Source organism: Pinus tabuliformis, chromosome 7, assembly GCF_031772625.1.
Source record: "Pinus tabuliformis cultivar Carrire ecotype Pingquan chromosome 7, CPIR1, whole genome shotgun sequence".
NCBI classification, from domain to species: domain Eukaryota; kingdom Viridiplantae; phylum Streptophyta; class Pinopsida; order Pinales; family Pinaceae; genus Pinus; species Pinus tabuliformis.
Genome location: NC_142293.1, coordinates 88660993 through 88671331, shown reverse-complemented (window position 1 = coordinate 88671331; position 10339 = coordinate 88660993).

Genomic DNA, 10339 nt, shown 5'->3' with positions numbered 1-10339 from the left:
GGAGGCCTCAAGGATCTAGACCTTATCAGCAGGGGATGCAAGGGGCATCTCAAGCTTATTACAACCCCAACCAGTCAACTCCTATGCCTTCCTGGGGTCCCCCTGCTCATCCTTCATGGTCCATGCCTCCTCCATGGTCTTATCCACCTCAGTACCCTATTCAACCTCCTTCTCATCCATATCACTCACATATCCAGTCGCAGCCTCAATGGAGTGCTCCTCAGTCGGGGTGGAGGCCCCAGTACAACACTCCTCCTGCCATTTTGCCTCCACCACCAGTTCAACCTCAGCCTTTACCTCCTGCTCCTCCAAGGCAACCTCAGATGCCTGCTCAACCGAACCCGAACCCCAACAATAGACAGGCTCAGCAGGTATATACTGGGGAGACCTCATGCCCTACCTATGCTGTGGAGATCCAGGAGATCAATCTTAGATCTGGAAAGACTCTTCCAGATCGCCAACCTCCTCCCCCAGAGGATGAGGAAAACCATTAGGAGAGTGAACCAAAGCCTATTCCACCCTTTCCTGAGAGACTAACAACCACCACACAACCTAACCCCGAAGAAGATGAGCTTTTGGGTGGGCTCAAGCAATTGTGTGTAAAAATCCCACTTCTCCAAGCCATCAAGGATGTTCCAATATATAACAAGCTGGTTAAGGAGAAGTGTTTCAAACACCCAGGCAGACGGAAGAAAGATGCCTCAACTATCAATGTCATAGGACAACTGTCTGACCTTATGCTAGGACAAGTCATCTGCCCAAAGTACCTAGATCCTGGAAGTCCTGTAGTAGATGTTCACATCAATGGCACCATTATCTCCCACACCTTGATTGATCTGGGGGCAGCCATCAATGTGATGACCAGAGATACCATGCTTAAACTCAACCTTCAGGGTTCCTTGAGGAAGACCTCGACAGTACTGCAATTAGCAGATCGCTCCACCATGACTCCCGAAGGGATTGTGGAGGATGTCTTGGTCTCTATTGATTCTTGGGAATACCCTGCTGACTTTCTGGTTCTGCAACCAAAGGCCAAGCTTACTAGATATCCTCTCATCTTGGGAAGGCCTTGGTTAGCTACTGCAGATGCTTACATAAGTTGTCGGGCAGGAAACATGACCATCAAGAATGGTCCCATGTCCAAGCAGCTAGTCCTATACCCTCCTGCCCAACCTTCTTTAGAGCATGATTTACCACTCTGGTTGGAGGAAGGAGAGGAAGACGAGGTGTACTCTGCACCTCTGTGCACCCTAGATACCAATAGAAGAGACCCTCCTACCGAGGATGATTTGATTGAGACCCTGATCCAGAATCCACCTTCCAGTGCACTATCTTTAGAGAAGTTGGTGGAGGATGCCCAAGCTAGCACCTCAGTGGACCTTTGTACAACCGGCCCGGTCACTCCCAGAGTCAAAAGTGTGGAGTTCGGCCCTGAGAGAGCATTAAAGAACAGCTCCTCCCTATCTCCTTCCCAGGAGGAGTTGTGTAGCCTATTGGCCAGCCACTTAGATGCCTTTGCTTGGAGCTATAAGGAGATGAAAGAGTCCATCCCTCGGTCTGTACCCATCATATATACATCAAAGAGGATTGTAAACCAGTTAGGCAACCCCAGAGGAGAATGGATCCAGCCCTTAAGGACATTGTCAAGGAAAAGTTGCAAAAACTGCTGGATGCCGGATTCATCTACCCCATCTCAGATAGTGAATGGGTGTCCCCTCTAGTGTTGGTTCCCAAGAAGAATGGGAAGTGGAGGATCTGTGTAGATTACCGTGAGATGAACAAAGCTACCAAGAAATACCATTTCCCCCTACCCTTCATAGATCAAGTGTTGGATGGACTGGCAGGAAAGAAGTTCTTCTCTTTCCTGGATGGGTTTAGCGGGTACAATCAAATCCAAATCAGCCCGGAAGACCAAGATAAGACCACCTTCACTTGTCCTTGGGGTACCTTTGCCTACAGAGTCCTTCCCTTTGGGCTATGCAATGCTCCTGCTACTTTTCAGAGAGCTGTCTTGAGCATCTTCTCGGAGTTGGTCCATGATGCAGTGGAAATATACATGGATGACTTTACTCCTTATGGGGCCAACTTCCAGGAAGCTTTGTCCAACTTGGGAAAGGTCCTAACCAAGTGCACCGAGATGAACTTGTCCCTTAGTCCCGAAAAATGTGAATTCCTAATGACTGAGGGGACCGTGCTAGGCCATACTATTTCTTCCCAAGGATTGCAGGTGGATCCCAACAAAATTGCTCTCATCAAGAGGGTTCCACCTCCTTAGAAAGTAAGGGATGTCCGGAGTTTCTTGGGATTAGCAGGATACTACCGGAGATTCATTAAGGACTTCAGCAAGTTAGCCTCACCATTGTTTGGTCTGTTGGCAAAAGATGTGGAGTTTAAGTGGACTGACGATTGTCAGAGGAGTTTGAATGAGTTAAAGGACAAGTTGGTGTTTGCACCAATCTTGAGAGGTCCAAACTGGGCCCTACCTTTCCACATCCACACTGATGCCTCGAACAAAGCCATAGGTGCAGCTTTAGGACAAGTTGAGGAAAAACTTCCATATGCCATTTACTTCGTTAGCAAAAACTTGTCCAAAGCAGAGCTGAACTACACTGTAACCGAGAAGGAATTCTTAGCTGTGGTCCATGCACTGAACAAGTTCCGACATTATATTACCGGTTACCAGACTTTTGTACATACTGACCATGCTGCTATTAGATATTTGATGAATAAACCATATGTGAATGCTCGTATTATTAGATGGTTACTTTTATTGCAGCAGTTTGATCTAACCATTGTTGATAAACCAGGGAGAGAAAATGTGGTTGCTGACTTCTTGTCTAGATTGGATTTGTCTACAGGTGAAGATGGGACGGTGGATGACCAGATGCCTGATGAGCATCTGTTTGCTATATCAGTACTCTCTCCATGGTTTGCTGATATAGCAAACTACCTTGTTTCGGCTCAGTTTCCTCCGCACCTCTCTTTAAAAGAGAAGAGCAAAATCATCAGAAAGAGTGCCTCATTTACATGGATCGGGGGCAATCTGTTCAAGCTTGGCCCCGATCAGATCTTAAGGCGTTGTGTAAGGGAAGAGGAAGTCTTTGACATCCTCCTCACCTGTCATGATGGGCCTTGTGGAGGACATTTTGCAGCAAAGAGAACTGCCTTCAAGATTCTGCAGGCAGGCTACTATTGGCCCACACTGCATCAAGATGTCAGAAGATATGTCAGCCAGTGCGACCAATGCCAAAGAATGGGGAAACCGACCCAAAGGGATGAGATGCCTCTCCAACCTCAAGTGACTCTTGAGCCATTTGAGAAGTGGGGCATGGACTTTGTGGGTCCAATCAATCCCTCTTCGAGGCAAAGATCCTACATCATTGTGTGCACTGACTACTTGACGAAGTGGGCAGAGACCAAAGCCATCAAAGCAGCAACAGAAGAAAAAGTGGCCGAGTTCTTGAGAGAGAACATCTTCTATAAGTTTGGCTATCCAAGAGAGATGGTCACCGATCAAGGGAGCCAGTTCACCTCCCACTTGGTTGAAGATCTCCTAGCTCATCACAAGATAAAGCATAGAACCTCCACTCCCTATCATCCTCAAGCAAATGGGCAGGTGGAGGTCACCAATAGAGCATTAGAAGGGATCTTGACCAAAGTGGTGAGCAGTAGTAGAAAGGACTGGGCAGATCGCCTTGTTGAAGCCACCTGGGCTTACAACACCACTTGGAAGACCACCACCGGCTTCACACCTTATGAGCTGGTCTATGGGAAGAAAGCTTTGCTGTCCATTGAGTTTGAGTATAACACTTTGAGGATGGCAGCTCAGCTGGACCTAGATCTCAGCCATGCACAGCAAGAAAGGTTGTTGCAGCTGAATGGACTGGATGAACACCGCATGCAGGCCCTCCTTCACTCAGAAGTGGTTCAACTTCAGAGGCAGGTGTGGCATGACCAACATATCCATGACAAGCAATTTCAGCCGGGAGATTGGGCTTTGTGGTATGACTCCAGATTCAAAGATTTCAAGGGGAAGTTGAGAACCAGATGGCTAGGACCATATGTAGTGGAGTAGTGCCATGACAATGGATCTGTCCTCATTCGAACCATTGATGAGGAAGCCATTCCCATGCTTGTCAATGGGCACCGATTGAAGATCTACAGAAGACCCCTCTCAAGACAAGAGTTTATCAGCACTATGGAGAAATCTGTTTTGGTCAGAGAGAAGGGTTCTGCCTCCACTTTGGGCATACCCTGAAAAGAAAAAAAAGAAAAAAAAAAAGAAAAAAAAATAAAGATCCTTGGGTGAAAACCTCTCTGAGGCGCCCAAGGCAGGCAGTAGGGGTGAAAACCTCATTGGGGCGCTCCTATTGTCTTTCAAAAAAAAAAAAAAGAAAGTTTAAAAAAGATCCTTGAGTGAAAACCTCTTTGAGGCGCTCAGGGCAGGTAGCAAGGGTGAAAACCTCTTTGGGGCGCCCCTGCTATCTTTTCAAAAAAAAAAAAAAAAAAAGAAGAGAGAAAAAAGAAAAAACAATAAGCACAATAAAAGGTTTGCATGCAGATGTTCTATGGAGGAGAAGAAGCCTCTCCACTCCAAGCCAGGGGCCTTCATCATGCTATCAAAGGATGTCATCAACACCTCCTCCAAGAATAACAATGTTTTTCAAGGTATGTGCAATTTTTATCATGATTTGGATCTTCTACAGGAAGATACAGTTTTCTACAGGAACAGACAGTCTTCCTACAGGAAGATGCGGATCTTCTACAGGAAAGTGCAAAATTTCTACAGGAAGCTATGTGTTCTACAGGCAACTTCCTGTAGAAGGTTGCGACGGCCGAAATGTGTTTCAAATGAAGATCTAGCGACTGAGGAGTGGATTGAATGCATGCATGCCACTGATGGCACCCCTGAACATTGCTATTATCTTGCTCCACCATCCTCGTCGCCATGCAATCAAGATCCCTTGTTACACTAAAAAATGTCACCATGACTATTTACAGTTAGTATGGCTCAATCAACAGTCATGCTACCCTCTTAGGCAAGTCTTATGCCTCTGCTATCCATCTCAAACTCAAAGAAGAGAGAAAGTCTTGTAAAAAATGTGTTTATCTCTGGGGACGCAGGTTCTCTCAAGCCTTACCTGCGGGGACGCTCACAATGTTCACAAAGGCTGCGTCCTTGGACGCTCTGTATGTTAAGGGACAGGTGCGTCCTTCTGTAAACGGCAAAATGCGCAAGTTTCATCTTAAAAAAGTTACTTGTGGTTACTTCTAGAACTTTCTAGAGGTCGGTTTGATGAAATGGATGCGCCTCCAGTTGGTTCATGTATCCCTATTAAGGAGGAACTTATCCCATCAATAAGGGAGCTATCCCACCCAAAGAGGGGGATTATCCCATTGATGGTGGACCTGAATAACCTCTTTACAGCACTATAAATAAAGGCATTGAGCCAGAGGGAGGGGAGGTTGAAAGCTATACATTTCTAAGGGTAAATGCTGCAGGAATTAGGACTCCCATTTAGAAGCTTGTGAGGAGAGATTGCCATCTTTACTTGTTCTATTTGGAAGTGGGTGAGCTTTGTCAAAGTAGAGGAAGACTCTTGTGGACCCTGGAAGGAGCTTGCACAACACCAAGGCTCAGGTTGTAATGGTTCCTTTTGATTACCTTTAATGCAAATTGGTCCATTCTTCTCAATAACTTGTTGTTTATGGGTTATTTCATGTACTCCTTGGTCTATATGTTGAATATGCTTTGTTTTATGTTATAATCAGGTGCTATTTAATTGTTTGACTGTTGGTGATTGCAGGTTTTGGAGAAAAGGAGGAGCTCCTCCAGATCAACAAAGCTTGGACTTCTACAACAGCGTTTGGACAAAGGTAAGAACGAAACACTTGATTTCTCATATCATAATGCATGTTTAGAGAAGGATAGCTCCAGTTTGTTTTGTTTTTCATTAGAATGTCTTAGACTTCTAGGAAGGTCGGTTGTGTCTGCACTCTTGACGGAATCCGTGTGACAAATTGGCGACTCCACTGGGGATAGATTCCATTGATGAGAAGAGTTTTTCTTTTGTGTGAACTTTGCTTTGAGAAAATTGGTTTATTTTTCTGGTTTTGGCTCTGTGACCTTGTCTCTGGGTGGGTTAGCTTAGGATTAGTTTTATTTTGGGTTTTCTTGAGTTTTTCAGTAGGACGCACCCTCTGAGTGCTGCACAGTGCGTTCCTGGACGCACTGTCGCTGTGTGCACAGTGCGGGCCCACACCTGTCTTAACGGGTTGCCTGCGTCCCCTGTTAAAATTTGCGAAAATTCCATTTTTTGCATTTTTTGCTCTTAGATTTTGTTTTTTCTTAGTTTTTTATGCCCAGATCCATTAGTCTCTTGTCAAAGATCTTCACCTAATCTTGTTTCATCGGCATTCCTACTCTAAGCTTTCATCAATTGGGTGTTTTGAGTCTCTTTTTTGAGAAATTCTTGATTTGATTTCCTTTGGTCATTACTTGGAGGTTTGTCTCAGTCTTTTCACAATTTTGCATCTTTTTGCTTCTGTTTTTGCAAAAAAATTTCCCCCTCATTCGCTGGGGGGGGCTAAATTGTGTATGAGTGTTAATCGCCTTTGAGTGTTTTTATGTTTTGATCTTTGGAACTCTCACCCAATTTTCTCGACTTGCACTTGATTGGTTCTTAGATTACATTAGAATCATCTTGTGTTTGAGAATTCTCTTGCATAGATCACATTTGCATAATTAGAGTTCTCAGTTTCAGAATATGAATGAAAAATGTGCATAGATTACATTTGCATACTTTTCATGTGAATTGTGCATAGATTACAATTGCATAGTTTACATTCTGAAAAATCAATCGTAGATTTAGATCAGCTTTCTTTGATTTGAATTTACACAAAAATAAAAATAAAAATTGGTTTGGAATTGATTTGCATTAGTTTTTCTTGATGAAATTAGTGCATTAGAGAATTTGTTAAATTTTCTCTTAATGATCAATTTTTTGCATTGTTGGAAGTGAATGGAAACTCTCTCCTTACTCTAGTTAGGATTCATCGAATTGAAAGGATTGCATTATCATATTCGATTGCATTCAGTTGAGTCGGGTCATAACACCATTGGTTTCATCTCCATTTACCCATTTGAGTAATAACAGCCTTAATAACACAGCACTTAATTAAAATTCATCTAGTAATTTTTACATTTCTAGGGCTCTGAAACACCAACATAGCTTAGGCTAGGGTCTTGGAGTAGGTGAGTACTTAACTCTCCAAGACTACAAAACCAAACAGATAGTTTATCTTGAGTAGAATAAATCCAATTGTTTCAATTGCACTCTGGGAAAGCTCCTCTTAATGGAGAAGCACGAGCTCGTGTCCGAACCAGTGAGGGGATCATTCCCCCCTCGTTGGGAACGACGCCAGACAGTACGTATTACAAACGGTAAACCTCAGATTAACCATTGTCGAGGAGCCAGGGGTCACTTATCGGTAAACCTTGGATTGTTGTCAAGGAGCCGGTAAGGGGATTGAGCTTGCTACTCTGCCCTTGCGTGCTGTCGGAGTTTAGACTGTTCCCCCAGGTGTATTTGTTACTGTTGGTGACCTTAGTGACCATAATCTTTAGGGTTCTACCGAGGTGACGGTGGAGGCAAGGTCCCACTGTACCTGGAGCAGATGTCGGTTATACTCACTTGGATTTTCCGGGGGGTTCACTTCACTTCGAGACGGTTAAAGTGGAGGAACTTGTGCCGGTCTATTCATTAAGCAGGTTGCCGGGGTAACTGTTCCACCCGCCATTTCTGTACTGAATTCTGCGAGGTTGGGCTTCATCACCAACTAGTGTTTTCGGTCCGGAGAGCTTACTGTTTGTGTGTGGTTTGACTCCTAGATTTGATAGCGCGTGTTAATTTGTTTGTTTTTACTTTTAGAGACCATAGGTGTGAATTGTGAATTTTAGTTGTTAAGTGTGAATTGTGAATTGTTAATTTTAGTTTTAAATTGTTAATAAAATTCACTGAAGTTGAATATAATGGCAAATGTTCCAGAATTTATCAACCTAGGAACCCCTCCTAATGCGAATCCTAGTACTTTTCCTTACTTTGGAAATGTTGGTCCTCCTTATATGGCTACTTTGTCATTACCTGGATTTACAATAGGTTTACCGATATGGTTATTTTCAACTTCGTTGGCCCAAAATACTCCAATTGTTCCATCTCAACCGGATGCTTCACCTCAACAGAGTTCACCATCTCAACATCACCAACCTTCTGTTGACCCTTTACCTTCTTCGCCTAATCTTTCTTCCTCCATTTCTTCCTCTTCGCCTGGTAAAAGCCTTGATGTTAGTAACCAGGAGGCTAAGAAGAAGAAGAAAGGGAAGAAGAAGAAGAAGAAGAAGAAGCAAGATAAGAAAGAAGTCAACCAACCAACCATGGCTGTAAGTGTTAGTTGTGTTGAGGAAAATTCCGACATGCATCGTAAACCCAAATACCCTTGCAGGCTTTGTAAGGGTGACCACTTCCTTGTCAATTGTCCTGGTATTCCAAAGGTCTTGGAAGTATGGTCAGAAAAATCTCATCAACTTTCCATTGATCCATCAACCAGTGATAGTCAGGTTCCTGGGAAAAAGGGTAAAGTTAGGTTTCCTTGTAAGTTATGCAAAGGGAGTCATCAAACTCACATTTGCCCTCACATGGATGAAGCCTCAAAATTGTTGGAAAACCTTACTGTTCCACAGCAAGAATTTCCAACTGGTTACCGTAAACTTTCTCCCAACCTACCGTCAACTGACGGAGTGATTGATCTAAATTCAAGTACAGTCGATCACACTCTCCCATTGGAGAGTGAAACTCATGTCACTCAGGTTGATGATCCATTAGTTGATCAAGTGGTCGATTCAATTTCACATTCGGTCAATCACACTCTCCTTTTCGAGAGTAAATTTCATACCACTGATGTTCTTCTTGTTACATTGGATTCTTCTATGCCGGGGGGCATTTCACCTGTTTCTACAGAACCCCCTCCAAGTACTGAGGTCTTTTCCTTTGATTGGAATAGACTGACAGAACCTCGTCTTCCTTCCTCCATCCCTTTCCAAATCATTGTCAAGGCTGGTGGTAGGGACATACATCGTACTCAGGTACATGAAGGTGCTTCTGTTAGTATTTTATCCTCAGCTGTTTGGAAAGCTTTGGGTTCCCCTCAGCTTGCGCCTATTACGCAGAATCTGAAAGCTTTTAATAGAACAATTAGTGAACCTTTAGGGATCCTTCCTAAGTTTTCTATTACCTTGGAAGGTAAAACTGTTTGTGTTGATCTTATGGTAGTTCGAGGTCCCTTGGATTTCAATTTACTCCTTGGGCGAGACTATGTTTATGCAATGAAAGCTGTCGTATCGACACTCTTTCGCGTGATGTCTTTCCCTCACAATGGCAGTATTGTGACTGTTGACCAGCTTTCGTTCCCTAGTCTTTTTTCAACTACCAATAATATGACACCCCTAAATGTTCCTGATTCTAAAGTGGTATCTACCCTGCCACGGGTTAATTATGTGGCAACCGGTCCCATGATTTCAGTTATCGATGTAAGTGAGCCTCTCACTGTTTGCTCATCTTCCTTTGATTTAGCTCCGGTAATTGACATGGAAAACTCTATGGGATTACTTGAACACGATGTTCTTATCCCTTTTGAGTCCCTTGACATGTGTTCCTTCCCAAGAAGTATTCTTCCTTCAGATGAAGACCTCTTGGAAGCCATGATCAAGGTGTGTCCATTGACATGTCTTTCCTCTAGTTGGAAGCCATGATCAATGTTACGAGGATAGTTTTTTCCTGTATCAACCTCGTTAAAAAATGAAATAGGCTTGCGAGGATCGTTTTTTCTTGTATCAACCTCGTTCAAAAATGAAACAAGGAGAGTGAGGAAAGTTCCTTTTACTGTGTCAACCTCATTAAAAAATGAATCAGTGAGTGTGAGGAAAGTTCCTTTTACTGTGTCAACCTCGTTAAAAAATGAATCAGTGTGTCCAAGGAAAGTTCCTTTTACTGTGTCAACCTCGTTAAAAAATGAATCAGTTGATGAGGATAGTTCTTTTACTGAGTCAACCTCATTTAAAAATGAATCAGGTAGGTTTTAGGACATGTAGGTAGATTGTAGAAAGTAGGGTTTGAGGACAGTTCCTGTTACTGAGTCAACCTCATTAAAAAATGAATCAGGTTTGAGGATAGTTCCTGTTACTGAGTCAACCTCGTTAAAAAATGAATCAGGTATGAGGATAGTTCTTTTCTTGTGTCAACCTCTTTAAAAATGAAACAACTCCCTTTTCAAGTTAAATATT